The 14,240-nt window shown below is 45.0% G+C and overlaps 1 long non-coding RNA gene across 3 annotated transcripts in view; it reads right to left on the reverse strand.

Moving 5' to 3' along the window:
• Positions 1-209: 209 nt before the first annotated feature.
• Positions 210-14,240, reverse strand: part of LOC124583212 — a 46,070-nt gene continuing 32,039 nt past the window's right edge. For all 3 annotated transcript variants that reach the window (XR_006974090.1, XR_006974089.1, XR_006974088.1), the window contains exon 3: positions 210-271. This is a non-coding gene — a long non-coding RNA (uncharacterized LOC124583212). The remainder of the gene's footprint in view (positions 272-14,240) is intronic.

Genomic DNA, 14,240 nt, shown 5'->3' on the forward strand with positions numbered 1-14,240 from the left:
AATCACAAAGAACCAACATGATTCAAAGACATCAACAACAGCAATGGACGTTCAAGTAAAAATGGAAATGTCGTGTGGCTAGGGCCTCCCGTCGGGTAGACCGTTCGCCTGGTGCAGGTCTTTCGATTTGACGCCACTTCGGTGACCTGCGCGTCGAGACGTTCAAGTGAATTGTCTGCCTCCAATTCTGATCACAGAGAAACACTCCAATAGGAAAGAGGGCACAACATCCTGCTCCATTTTCAAAAGCTGCAATGTCAAATATTACAACCTGTAACAAAAAAAGGTCATGTGATAATTATTGTTTACATACCGATTACAGTAACAGAGGCATATATGATCTAATAGGAAGGGGGAACAGAAGGGCAGGACATGGGGAACAATGAACAGATGAGATGTGAAACCATGGTAAGTTAATAGTGGCGATAATGCCAGTTAATTACATGTGTGGGAAAAGCAACCACTCTTGCAACTCAGAGCTACTCTTGTTTCTGCAACTGATCTTCCGTTCTTTCACTGTTCCTATTTTTCTCATATTAATAATTCTAGTTATAGAAGGTTTTCTAACTAAAAGCTTATTAGCATTTTGTAATGAAACCGATAAACAATACAGTCTCATTCTCTAATGGAAGAACACAGTACATCGCGTTCGTAAATAACTTGATCCAACAAAACTTTTTATATGAGTATCTGGACATTCATTACATGACATTTAATTTTAAGTATCAATACAAACACTTACATAAAACATTATTTACACTCAAAACCCATTATTCAAAACTGATGTCCATATGTGTAACTGTTTACAGCAGCAATTATTAATATAGTTACTATTGCTAGCTTTAATATGGATTGTTAAAAAGTTTAGAAATGTTAACTTAAAAATGAACTGTAAGCAAAATCTTTTCTGTTAAAAAGTTAATGTTGAAACCACTGGAGAAACATTATTATGTATTATTGTAGTCATCATGTACACTGCAAAAAAAAAAAATTTGCAACACCAAAAAGTAATTAACGTAGAGTAATGAAATTTCAGGAACATATATGTCTAAGTAACTTATTTAAGTGATTAATGTTGCAAGATCACAGGATAATATAAGTGCAAGATACACCATTGCAAATGTGATACACTAATACATTGAAATCCAGTGTAACTGCCCAAATGTAAGCATGCAAACATGCATGTATTGTGCTGGATATGAGTTTGTGGGATGAAGTTCCATGCCTGTTTCACATTGTCATCGAAACAGGGATGGTTAATGCTGTTTTTGGGAGACACTGGAGTTGTTCGATGATGTCCCGTGTGCACTGAATTGGAGCCAGACCTGGTGATCAAACAGGTCAAGGCAACATGTTGACATACTGTAGAGTATACACCCATGCCTCCATCTTTGCTACCCTCCCTGTTTACCTCTACCCTGTTGCTTCATAACCTGGGTTGTGAGTAACTGAATCCACTTTCTCTTCTTCCCCTTCTTTCCCCTCTCTCCTCCCTGATGAAGGAACAAAGTTCCAAAAGCTACGATACGTAAATTTTCTGTTATGTTTTGTGTATCTATTGGCTGTACTGGCCAGCCCCTCTATCTCTTTGTTAGTATTTGTTTCACGTCTTTATATGAGATTTTCCATCATCACAATAATGTTGGTTTATAATTTATGGACAGCCTAATCCATTATTTCCTGTCAAGGTTTGAAACTTTAGTAAATCATAATTTTTGTCTTGGTAAAATAAAGGTGATTAGATGTTTCCCTCATGCAGATGTAAGAGACTGTCGGTTCACATCTACGTTTATAATCTGCAATCCACCAGGAGGTGCATGGTACAGGGTAAGTCCCATTGTACCAGTTATCAGGGTTTCTTGCTGTTTCATTCATGTATGGAACGTGGAAGAATGATTGTCTGAATGCCTCTGTGTGAGCAGTAATCATTCTAATCTTATCTTCACGACCCCTGTGAGAGCAATATGTGGGGGGGGGGGGGGGGGGGGGAGGGGGAGGGAGGGGTTGTGGTATATCCTTAGAGTAATCATTTAAAGACAGTTCTTGAAACTTTGCTAATACACTTTCTTGGGATAGTTTACACCTGTCTTCAACAGTCTGCCATTTCAGTTCCTTCAGTATCTCTGTGACACTCTCCCATGGATTAAGCAAACCTGTGACCATGCTGCCTTTCTTTGTATACATTCAATGTCTCCTGCTAGTCTTATCTGGTACAAGTCCCACACACTTTAGCAATAGTCTAGGGTGGTGGTGGTTGGGGGGGGGGGGGGGGGGGTCACACGAATGACTTGTAAGCATCTCTTTAGTAGACTGATTGCACTTCCCCATTATTATACCAATAAACCAAGGTCTACAACCTGCTTTACCCACAACTGAACCTATGTGATCATGCCATTTCATATTCCTACAAAGTGTTACACACAGGTATTTGTACGAGTTGGCAGATTCCGACAGTGACTCACCAATATTATAGTCACAGGATACTAAGTTTATACATTTCTAAACATTCAGAGCAAGTTGCCAATCACTGCACTATGTTGAAATCTCATCAAGATCTGACTGAATATTTATGCAGCTTCTCTGAAATAGCACTTCATTACAGATAACTGCATCATCTGCAAAAATCCTGATTTACAGCAAGGTCATTAATGGACAAGAACTGCAAGGGCCCCAACACACTTCCCTGGGGCACACCTGAAGTTACTTCTACATCTGATGATGACTCTCCATCCAAGGTAACATGCAGTGTCCTTCCTATCAAAAAGTCCTCAATCCAGTTATGAATTTCACTTGATACCCCATATGATCGTACTTTTCACAGTCAGTGTAGGTGTGGAACAGAGTCAAATACTGTTAGGAAATCAAAAAACACTATCTACCTGTTGCCTTGATCCAATGCTTTCAGCAAGTTATGTGAGAAAAGCGAGAGTTGGATTTCATATCATCTATGTTTTTGAAAACCATGCTGGTTGATATTGAGAAGGTAGTTCCGTTCGAGATACCTCATTATGTTTGAGCTCAAAATATTTTCTAAGAATCTACAACAAATCGATGTCAAGGCTACTGGATGGTAGTTTTGTCACTCCTACAACCCTTCTTGTAGACGGGTGTGATCTGTAACTTTTTCCAAAAACTGGGTAAGGTTTTTTGGATACATTACAGTGAGAAGAGAGGATAACTCAGCCACAAATTCAATATAGAATCTGACTGCGATTCCATCGGGGTCTGGAGCTTTGTTTAATGATTTCAACTGTTTCTCAACACAACTGACACTGATACCTATTTCGTTCATTTTTTCAGTGTACGAGGATTGAATTGGAGCAGTTCTCCTGGGTTTTTATTTGCAAAGGAACATTTGAAAATCGAGTTCAGAATTTCAGCTTTTACTTTGCTACCCTCAATTTCAGTTCCTGTCTCACTTGCTAGGGACTGGACACTAACTTTTGTGCCACTAACAGCCCTTACATACGACCAGAATTTATTTGGATTTTGTGAAATGTCATTTGACAATATTCTGCTACAGTAGCCATTGAAGGCTTCATGCATTGCTCTCTTGACAGCCAAACATGTTTCATCCAGCGTCTCTCAATCTATAATCCTACACTTTGTTTTACACCTATTATGCAGTAATCTCTGTTCCTTTAGACGTTTTCTTTACAGTGACTGTATACCACGGAGGTTCCATCCCATTATGAACTGTTCTACTAGGAACCTATCTACTCAGTGTGTGGTCAACCGTTCTTTTCAAGTAGAGGAAGAGCACCTCTACATGCTCCTGACCTGTCCTGAAAGTTTCAAGTTCCTCACTGAGATAAGATATTACTAATTTCTACTTAGTTAACTGAACGCATAATAAGAGGATCCTCACGACACAGTAAATAACTGTGCGTCAGTCGGGTGTGGCCAATGTGGAGCCGACAAACGACAACTGAGTCCCTGCGGGTGGCTCGCAGGGATGACCGCCAAACAGTCGTCATCTCCTTGATACGACGGAGTTTGTTTGGCACGGGCAGGTTGCGCCATTCAGTGTCCCAGAATTCGAAAACTTTGCGGCGTAATAATGCCCGCGAATCAGTCGCCGGGAGGCCAATCTCCAGAGGTGGTTTACTGATGGCCTCTTTCACCAGGCGGTCAACATTCTCATTGCCAGGGATCCCAACATGGCCTGGGGTCCACACAAAGACCACAGAGCGGCCGTTACGTGCAAGAGTATGCAGGGACTCATGGACAGCCATCACCAGACGAGAACGAGGGAAATACTGGTCGAGAGCTCGTAAACTGCTCAGGGAATTGCTACAGATAACAAAGGACTCACCTGAGCAGAAGCGGATATACTCTAGGGCACAAAAGATGGCGACCAGCTCAGCTGTGTAAACGCTGCAGCCATCCAGCAAGGAACGTTGTTCAGAATGGTCCCCTAGAGTAAGCGCATATCCGACACGACCAGCAACCATTGAACCGTCAGTGTATACAATGCCAGAGCCCTGATACGTGGCCAAGATGGAATAAAAACGGCAGCGGAAGGCCTCTGGAGGGACGGAGTCCTTCGGGCCCTGTGCCAAGTCGAGCCGAAGGCAAGGGTGAGGAACACACAATGGGGGTGTCCGCAAAGTGGCCCGGAAAGGAGGTGGAACTGTAAAAACCCTAAGCCCAGAGAGAAGCTCTTTGACGCGGACTGCGATCGTACAACCTGACCGGGGCCGACGTTCAGGAAGATGGACGACCGATTGTGGGAACAGGAGACGATAGTTTGGATGCCCAGGCAAGCTAAAAACATGGGCAGCATAAGCGGCCAGTAAATGTTGGAGCCTCAATCGCAGTGGAGGGACACCTGCCTCCACAAGTATGCTGTCCACAGGGCTGGTGCGGAATGCTCCTGTCACCTGTCGAACCCCACAGTGGTGAACGGGGTGCAGCAGTTGCAATGCTGAGGGCGACGCTGAGCCATACGCCACACTCCCATAATCAAGCCGGGACAGCACAAGGGCTTTGTAGAGCTGCAGCAGCGTATTACGATTGGCACCCCAAGTTGTGTTGCTGAGGCAGCGAAGGGCATTCAGATGCTGCCAGCACTGACGCTTGAGCTGATGAATATGTCGAAGCCAAGTAAGCCGGGCATCGAACAGCAATCCCAGAAAACGGTAAGTGTCAACAACCCTGAGAATGGCATCCTGAAGATAGAGCTCAGGGTGGGGATGGACAGTTCGGCACCGACAAAAGTGCATAAAAAAAGTCTTTGCAGGAGAAAATTGAAACCCATGAGCTAGGGCCCATGCCTGCGCCTTGCGTATGGCTCCCTGCAACCCACGTTCTGCAACACTAATGGTGGAGGAGCTGAACAAGATGCAGAAATCGTCAGCATATAACGTGGGTGAGACAGACGACCCAACTGCTGCTGCAAGGCCATTTATGGCCACGAGGAAAAGGGGCACACTCAATACTGAGCCCTGTGGAACGCCATTCTCCTGGATATGAAGTGAACTATGGGATGTGCCAATTAAAACGCGGAATGTCCGAACAGATAAAAAATTCTGAATAAAAATGGGGAGAGAGCCCCGGAGACCCCATCCGTGCAACGTGGCGAGTATATGGTGCCGCCACGTCGTGTCATATGCTCTGGAGAGGTCGAAAAAGAGGGAGACAAGGTGTTGGCGCCTGGAAAAAGCAGTGCGGATTGCAGACTCAAGAAAGACCAAAGTATAGGCGGTGGAACGGCCCTGACGGAAGCCGCTCTGGCACTGAGCCAGAAGACCCCGAGACTCGAGCAGCCAACACAGCCGTCGACTCACCATACGTTCCAGTAGCTTGCACAGAGTATTTGTCAAGCTGATGGGTCGATAGCTATCCACAGTAAGCGGGTCCTTACCAGGCTTCAGCACCGGAATGATGGTACTTTCTCGCCACTGCGACGGAAAGACACCATCGCCCCATATGCGGTTGAAGATGGCAAGAACACATCGCTGACAGACCGGGGACAGGTGTTTGAGCATCTGATTGTTGATGCCATCTGGCCCAGAGGCCGTATCGGGGCACTGTGCCAGGGCGCTTTGGAGTTCCCACAAACTAAATGGGGCGTTATACGTCTCAGGGTGGCGAGAAGCAAAAGAAAGCCGTTTGCCTTCCTCCTGGCGTTTAAGCGCGCGAAACGCAGGCGGGTAATTCCCCGACGCAGAGGCCCGAACATAGTGCTGTGCGAAATGCTCGGCGATTGCATCAGCATCGGTGGATACCGCCCCATTGATGGTAAGCCCTGGGACACCTGTAGAGTGCTGCACTCCAAAGATGCGCCGAATCTTCATCCACACCTGGGAGGGTGAAGTATGGGAACCAATGGTGGAAACGTACCTCTCCCAGCACTCCTGTTTCCGCCTCTTGATGAGCCGCCGTGCCTGAGCACGGAGACGTTTGAAGAAAATGAGGTTCTCCAAAGACGGGTGCCGCTTATGTCGCTGAAGAGCCCGCCGATGTTCTTTAATGGCTTCAGCGACCTCCAGAGACCACCAAGGCACTGCCTTTCGCCGGGGGCACCCTAACGAACGAGGAATGGTACATTCCGCAGCGGAAACAATCGCTGCAGTCAGTGTCTCAACTGCCACATCGATGGTACCGTGGGGGAGAGATGCAACAGTGGCAGCAGAGGAGAATGTTTCCCAGTTTGCCTTGCTAAATGCCCACCTAGGCAGGCGTTCATGGGATCGATGCTGGGGTAGTGAAAGGAAGATGGGAAAATGGTCACTACCACACAAGTCATCATGGACTCTCCAGTGGACCGATGGTAAAAGCCCTGGGCTGCACAACAACAGATCTATGGCCGAGAACGTGCCATGCGCCACACTGAAATGCGTGGCAGCGCCAGTGTTTAAGAGGCAGAGATCAAGTTGGGAGATGAGATTCTCGACATCTCTGCCTTGGCCAGTAATCTTCGATCCACCCCACAGGGGATTGTGGGCGTTAAAATCCCCAAGGAGAAGAAAAGGCGTGGCAAGTTGGGCGACAAGTGCAGCCAATTCGGTCAGGGAGACTGTACCACCTGGAGGGAGATAGACACTGCAGACGTTTATGTCCTGGGTAGTCCTTACGCGGACAGCCACAGCTTCCAAAGATGTTTGAAGTGCACAGGAGCACTATATACAGAGGTAAGGACATACACGCAGGCTCCACCTGACACACTATTGTAAGTGCTTCGGTTGCAGTAATAACCCCTGTATCCACTGAGGACAGGGGTCCGCATTGCCGGGAACCAGGTTTCCTGGAGAGCAATGCATAAAGCAGGTGTCAAGCTTACAAGCTGACGCAGCTCAGGTAGATGGCTAAAATAACCGCCACAATTCCACTGGAGGATTGTACAAAGCGTGTCCTGTAGAGGCATTCAGGCACTGAAAAGGCAAATTACTGGGCAGGGTCACATGCTGCCACCGACTGAGTGACGGACGTCGCTACGGCCATCGTTTCTGAGGAGACGGCGAGATCCAGGTCATCAGGGGACGCAAAGAGCTCGACCTCATCCTCAGAGGCTGAGCTGACAGGAAGCGTTGGTGCGGGAACCACTGGGTCCTTATCCTTCTTGGAGAGCTTCCTCTTCTCTCTCTTGTCTTTCGGAGGAGGGTTGGCATGCTGGGAGGGCTTTCCTGACGCATTTTCAGGAACAGAGGAAGAGCGTGAAGCCCTTCGACCAGCAGCTGGTGGCTTCTTCAGCCACTGGCTAGTGTCTTGTGAGACACTGGGGAAGTCCTTGGAAGGGACTCCCCCAAGGGATCCCTTCCGAACAAGTGAGGCCAGAGGAGGCTGTTGCGTCTCCGGCTGAGCAGCCGGAGAGAGCTGTCGCTTCCCCGGCTGAGGAGCCGGAGAGGGCTGTCGCCGCTCAGGCTGAGAGGTGGGGACCGACGTCCTCGGTTGCTTGGGGCGCACTGCTCCCGAACTGTGTGTTTTGGGAGCAGTGGAAGAGAGAGTGGCCCCCACTGGTGGTGGGGCAGGCGAAACATGACTGTTCGGTGGGCCAACTGTCAAAGGAGTCTTTGCAGGAACTGGTGGCTGCAGTGTTACAGCAGCATAACTCCTCAACATAGGTGTGGGGTTGAGCCATTCTAATTTCTTCCTCGCCTCTTGGTAAGTTAAACGGTCCAGGGTCTTAATTTCTTGTATCTTCCGCTCTCGTTGGTAGACTGCACAATCTGGCGAGCAGGGGGAATGATGCTCCCCACAGTTAACGCAGGTGGGAGGTGGAGCACACGGAGCATTTGGATGCGAAGGTCATCCACAATCGCGACATGTGGGGCTGGCAGTGCATCTGGAGGACACGTGCCCGAATTTCCAGCACTGGAAGCATCGCATAGGGGGCGGGACATAGGGCTTGAAATCGCACCGGTAGATCATGACCTTGACCTTCTCAGGCAAGCAGTTGCCCTCAAAGGCCAGGATGAAAGCACTGGAAGCGATCCTATTATCCTTGGGTCCCCTAAAGACACGACGAACGAAGTGTGCACCTCGTCGTGCCAGGTTCTCCCGTAGCTCGTCATCAGACGGTAGCAGAAGATCTTTATGAAAGATAATCCCCTGGACCAAATTTAGTGACTTATGGGGAGTGACGTAAACAGGTATGTCACCAAGCTTCTCACAGGCGAGCAACGCCCTTGACTGTGCAGAGGAAGGTGCTTGTATCAAAATGGCCCCGCTCCGCATTTTGGAAAGAGGGGCCACTTCCCCGAACTTATATTCAAGATGGGTCACAAAGAACAGAGGCTTAGTCCCCAAAAATGAATCCCCATCAGTTCTGCTGCACACAAGATATCGCGGTGAATATGGCTCCTGTCTGTCCGCAGCCCTGGGTCCCTCCCAGGGCGTGGCTAGGGAAGGGGACGATTTGGGGTTATATGCCACAGTGTTAAAGTCTACTTTATTGCGCTTAGAGACGTTGGTGGTCGTGCGACCACCAGATTGAGATTGTACCCATTTCATTGCGGGGTATCCGCCCCGATGCCACCCACTCCGACCAGGGGCTCTCCCCACGGGTGGCACCCAGCCACAGCAAAGGCCACCTAGCAGGATGGCCGTTGCCGGGAGACCTGATGCCCCAGAGAGACGGGTCTCTACTGCTTGGCTTACGTGGGGAGGCGGCAGCTCAGGCATCGGCAGTACGATCCCTGTGTTGTCAGGGGGCTACAACCTAGAGGGTACATGACAACCCCACCACAACGGGCTGGCTACCGTGCTGGATTTTGGGTGCCATGGGTAGTCCATAGTGATCGTGGGTGCAGATGATGATGCACTAAGGGCGTAACTTACACAATCCATCAGGTGTGTATGCCCAAAATGAGGGATGGAGGGTGCAGTTACGACACCCAGACGATAAAGAGTGCCAAGGTCTTAGGGCACAGACGACTGATGGTGCACCACGTAAGGGGTCCTTCCCCAAAAGGCTCTTACTTCTGTTGAATTTGGAAAAATGGAGGTCAAACCCTAATGGGGACCATCACATTAAAGGCTGAAACAGTTGAGACTCCTATTAGTCGCCTCTTACGACAGGCAGGAATACCGCGGGCCTATTCTAACCCCCGAACCCGCAGGGGGGAAATGGACACAGGCAGACAGTGTTTGTTGGTAATGAGGATCACCCTGTGGCTAAACTTGCCTTGGTGCACGGCCAGCACATCTTGGCACAGTGTTACACCGTCCGGGTTATCTGGATACTTCCCACTAACACCAACCTGTCAGAACTCCGGAGATGGGAACTTGCCCTTCAGTATATCCTCTCTTCTCGTTATCCGAAAGGCCTCAACCTCCGCTAATTTCAAGTTGCCGCCACTCGTACCTCACCTGTCTTTCAACATCATTTTTGCCTCTGTACTTCTGCCTTGACTGACATCTCTGCCGAATCTCTTTGCCTTTACAAATGTCTGCTTGTGTCTGTGTATGTGTGGTTGGATATGGGTGTGTGTGCAAGTGTATACCTGTTCTTTTTTCCCCCTAAGGTAAGTCTTTCCGCTCCAGGGATTGGAATGACTCCTTACCCTCTCCCTTAAAACGCACATCCTTTCGTGTGTGTGTGTGTGTGTGTGTGTTGTGTGTGTGTGTGTGTGTGTGTGTGTGTGTGTGTGTGTCTGTCTATATATATATATATAAAAAATCAATATAATGGAAGGAAACATTCCACGTGGGAAAAATTATATATAAAAACAAAGATGAGGTGACTTACCGAACAAAAGCGCTGGCAGGTCGATAGACACACAAACAAACACAAACATACACACAAAATTCAAGCTTTCGCAACAAACTGTTGCCTCATCAGGAAAGAGGGAAGGAGAGGGGAAGACGAAAGGAAGTGGGTTTTAAAGGAGAGGGTAAGGAGTCATTCCAATCCCGGGAGCGGAAAGACTTACCTTAGGGGGAAAAAAGGACAGGTATACACTCGCACATATCCATCCACACATACAGACACAAGCAGACATATTTAAAGACCAATATATAAATATGTCTGCTTGTGTCTGTATGTGTGGATGGATATGTGCGAGTGTATACCTGTCCTTTTTTCCCCCTAAGGTAAGTCTTTCCGCTCCCGGGATTGGAATGACTCCTTACCCTCTCCTTTAAAACCCACTTCCTTTCGTCTTCCCCTCTCCTTCCCTCTTTCCTGATGAGGCAACAGTTTGTTGCGAAAGCTTGAATTTTGTGTGTATGTTTGTGTTTGTTTGTGTGTCTATCGACCTGCCAGCGCTTTTGTTCGGTAAGTCACCTCATCTTTGTTTTTATATATATAAAAAATCATTTATTGTTGATGTGCCCTATTCTTGTATACACATAATATACAGAGAAGAATTGCATTTTATGTTCTTTATATCTGCTTTTTTCATATTCTATTCGAATTTTACGATTCCAACAGGACAAAAACACGCCACGTGAACTTACATTTGAAGAAATTCTAGCAGAACTAGAGAACCATCAAGAGAGTGACGATGAAGATGATATACAGAATTGGCAATTATTCCACCCGATGCAGATGTAATAACAGATGAAGAAGACACTGACGAAAATGTACTGTTGTACAAGATGACGCCGGTACTTTAGAGCTCACAACCAGCTGAGATGAAGTTAATGCTACAGTTGTACATCCTGAAGCCAAAAGAAGGAAAGCGTTGGAAGGTGGAGGAGAAAGTGGTATGTTATCTACAAAAAAATATATATGTAAGTGGTATAAATGTCAACCAACGTACACAAACAATAGTGAACCAGGGAAGAGCAACAAACATTATGATGCGGAATGTCTAGCAAATAACACAGTGCCCCAGGTGTGTGAGGATTTTTTTTTCTAAGAAACTAATGGATACTATTATTGAACAAAGCGAAATTTATGCTTGCCAACATAACAGAATAAATTTTCTGCTAACCAAAGAAGAACTAAAATTATTTATTGGCGTACTACTTCTGAGTGGTTATCATAAGCTTCCCCACAAGAATAAGTACTGGGAACAGGCTCCTGATGTCGGTGTTCCTTTAGTCTTCAACTCCGTGTCAAGAAATAGGTTTTGGGAAATAAAGAGATTCATTCATCTCAATGACAACTCCAAAATAGACAGAAACGACAAGATGTACAGACTGAGGTTATAATTTGAAATGCTGAAATAGGAATTTGGTAAATTTGGCGTATTTCATTCAGAACTCTCAACTGATGAAATAATGGTACATTATTATGGCAAACATTCAGCTAAAATGTTTCTGAGGGAAAAGCCTATCAACTTTGGATATAAAATTTGGTGTCTTACAAGTTCCAATGGCTTTCTTTATAATTTTTCACCATACTGTAGCAAGACTGACAACAAACAGGAGCCTTTAGGTGCAAGGGTAATAAATGAACTAACCACCATGATTCCAGAATCAGAGTATCCGAATTATAAGCTTTTCTTTGACAACTTTTTCACCAGTGTTGACACACTGATCACACTCGGAAAGAGTAAAATGAAAGCTGCAGGAACAATAACAGAGATCCGAACTAATGCATGTCCTTTGATTGACTCGAAAAGAATGGCAAAAGGAAGGAACGAGGATTCTATGACTACATATTTGACAAAGAGAATGAAGTTCTGGTTGTGAAATGGAGTGACAACAAACCAGTATGTGTAGTGACAAATAACAGTACTATTATTCCTTGAGTTCTACTAAAATATATTCACGGGCAAAAAAAAGGAAATATCTGTTACACTGCCACATATCATTGAAGAATACAATGCCCACATGGGTGCCATATATCTACTGGACAAGCAGATATCACTTTATAGGACGAGGATAAGGTCAAAGAAATGGTGGTGGCCATTATTCACACAGATGATATATATCTGCATAGTAAACACATGGCGTGCATACCAAATTGCTAACTCTAATGAGAAGCTCTTACTTTTGGATGTCCGACAGAGAATAGTGATGTTTTTTCTATCAAAGGAAAAAGGATCAGTACCAAAACAAAGAGGAGCACAAGGAAGCAAATTGATGGGAGGACGGGTGAGCACAGATGTACGACTAGATCCAGGAAATCATTTCTTTGTGCCAAGTAAAACACAGAAGAAATGTGCTTACTGCAAAAAAAAAACAACAAAAATTTGTGATAGGTGCAATGTTGGTGGACATGACAAGTGTTTTGCTTCATTTCATACTGAATATTGTAATGTAATTAACTGTCAGAGATAAAGTTTATCTCATGCGAAAAGTACGATGCCCACAGTAGAGAGTTAAGGTAACTTCATTATGTTGCCATACAATGTGTTTAATTTATTTATTTATGAATATTTTCTTTTATGATAAATAATGGATTTGTTTGAGATGATAAATGTGGTATATTTATAGGTATTTATTTATATGTGTCTTTGGAGTGTATTAAGGTCAGAAGACCAAAGAATCTGGAATGCAGGAATGTCTGCAACTTCCGGGCACATGTTGGCTTGCACGCCACTTCTTTGTCGGTATTGGAGGGAGATGGACGTGTTTAAGTGACCAGCACAGTATAATGCATTTTTAGGGTATCAATGTTCGAAGTGAAAATATTGTAGTTACTAAACAAAGAGTACGAATAAATATTATTTTTAGCCGAAAGTAATTCGAACCCGGTAGTGTTTATTTCAAACAAGAAGAAAACCCAGGCCAGGCTTGTTAGAGTAATGTTTTGCAGACAAAACCCCTAGACAAACGAGATCTGCAGTGTGTAATCTTTCGGCAGCTACTAATAAATAAGCCTTGCTGAAATTGTGCTGGAACTACTCGTATTATTATCAATTACAAACACGTTGTGCGAAAGTGGTCCTACCACAATATACCGCGTAAGATTCCACATCATTCAGTTATCAAGAAACGAGATAGGTAACAACCAGTACAATATGGTGGCGTCGTCCGGGATTATTGAAAATGTTACCGAAATGAACTACCACCGAGATTGCGAAGAAAACGACAGAATTCGTACATCCTGGCTGAAAATGTTAAAGGAAGTCAAATGCTGATACCTTCAAGACAAAGGAAGTCGATTGCTGATACCTTCAAGACAACGGGATGCAGTTACTGGAGCAAGAATAACGGCGCAATAAGTCACGAAAGAAGAAAAAAGTGTAAAGTGTTGTGCAACCAAAAAAGCAATATTCATATAAGTGTAGTGTTTCAGTGTTGTGAATTCCATCACGCACCAATCAACAAAGAAGACCTTATAAGAAAATAAGTAAACTGTGAGTAAAATAGTTTAGTATCCTTTAGAAAAGATAAATTTGTTGTGTTTTGTTTATTCCTGTGTAAAAAGATGACTATTGTAAAAGAGGAAGGTATCGACGACGGTGTCGCCAACGCTAGTACAGATGTGAATTTATCATACGAAAGTGAATGCAACAGTAATAGTCCGAATCCTGTAGACAAAGTTGAAACTCATACGGAAAGACAGAATGAAGTTAAAGACATGCTATCAAAAATAATGAATTATATGGAGGGAAAATTTAAGGCAATTGATGACACTAACAGACAAAACGGACAGTGGTTAGGAAATATTAAAGACAGACTCGATGCTAATGAGATTCGTTTGGATCAAATGGAGCAAAACAACGCTGCTCAGTTAGACCAGACTCTCAAGCTCATGAGTGATAAATTTGAAAAACAATTCAAAGAATATGAAAAGAAAAATGACAATCACTTTCAAAAAGTAGAAGCAAAAATTTCCAGTTTGAGTCGTAATATGGTTAAGATCACGGGTAAGGTCAATTATGTCAGGAGAAATGTTA

The sequence above is a fragment of the Schistocerca americana genome, unplaced genomic scaffold (genome assembly GCF_021461395.2).
Source record: "Schistocerca americana isolate TAMUIC-IGC-003095 unplaced genomic scaffold, iqSchAmer2.1 HiC_scaffold_45, whole genome shotgun sequence".
Taxonomy (NCBI): Eukaryota; Metazoa; Arthropoda; class Insecta; order Orthoptera; family Acrididae; genus Schistocerca; species Schistocerca americana.